The following is a 1170-nucleotide window of genomic DNA, read 5'->3' as shown; positions in this document are numbered from 1 at the left end:
TCTGTTTAGGAGACTTTCTAGTATTACTATTTTATCTCTCATTCTTTTTCAAGAAGAATTCATTTTGAGAGTTGATTATACTGTTAGCAATTGATATAATTAACACAGATTCTACCAACCTTTAGGAAAATTGGTGTACGCTTCGGAAAGCAAGATAGAAGCTCATTATATTTATTGTCTTTTAGTACCAAGTTTGGGAAATGCCTCTTTGAAAAAGAACATCTATGCATTATAAAATAATTACATAGATAGGAAACTTAACATGGTACAGTTATGCACACAGTGACTAAAGGGGATATATATTTGTGTGTTTTGTTTTTGTGATTTATTTTATTGAAAACAGTGTTTCAATCAACTAGTAAACATTGTGACATTTCAATTATCACCATTCAGTAATCATTAAATCAATTAAAAAAGCCTGCCCACAAACAGTTTTGTCCGAGAGCTTTTTTTTTTTTTTTTTTAAGTATAAGGAAAGTGATTGAAATAATCTAAATTTAAATCTGTATTGTTTCTCAGACTATACGCCTACCTGCTACAGTGCAGGTTAAAGTTAAGTACTGTATTATTTATGTGTACAGTAATTTAGTTTATCAATTGCTTTGCATATTACATTTCAGTTAAATAAAACCAATCCTAATTATAGTACAGGCCATTCCTTTTAGTCTATTGATTACTACATAATGTAATTCTTATACTGCACATGGCAGTAGATTTTCTAACACGTATGCTCACGCAAATAGTGCCATTTTTTTGTAGCAATACATTGCATTATATTTACCAAAGAAATCACATGAATAAGTATTGTTAAGTGATGCTTAAGATGTTTTTATTGTCAAATTGGATCATATATTTGATAAAGTGTCACTAACATTTTAATTACTATTCTCATGTGTGCTGAAATGTCAATCATCACTTCTCCAAGATTAAGTTAGATTTATCTATAAATAAAATATGATCAAAGGGAACAGGCAACTGACTGTGTTAGAGCTCTGTATAACGTTTTCATTTAAACCAAAGCTGCCTCAATTTGACAGATCTGATATGCTTGCTCATCTCATGTTGCACCTGCTTTGGACAGTGGAACCTGTCCTTGCTTTAATTCTTTGGACTACCATACCCATTTACTGGCTCCTCTGTGTGGCTCCTTATTTGATAGTCAGATGGCTT

The sequence above is a fragment of the Acipenser ruthenus genome, chromosome 11 (assembly GCF_902713425.1).
Source record: "Acipenser ruthenus chromosome 11, fAciRut3.2 maternal haplotype, whole genome shotgun sequence".
NCBI classification, from domain to species: domain Eukaryota; kingdom Metazoa; phylum Chordata; class Actinopteri; order Acipenseriformes; family Acipenseridae; genus Acipenser; species Acipenser ruthenus.
Note: the sequence above shows the minus strand (reverse complement) of the source record.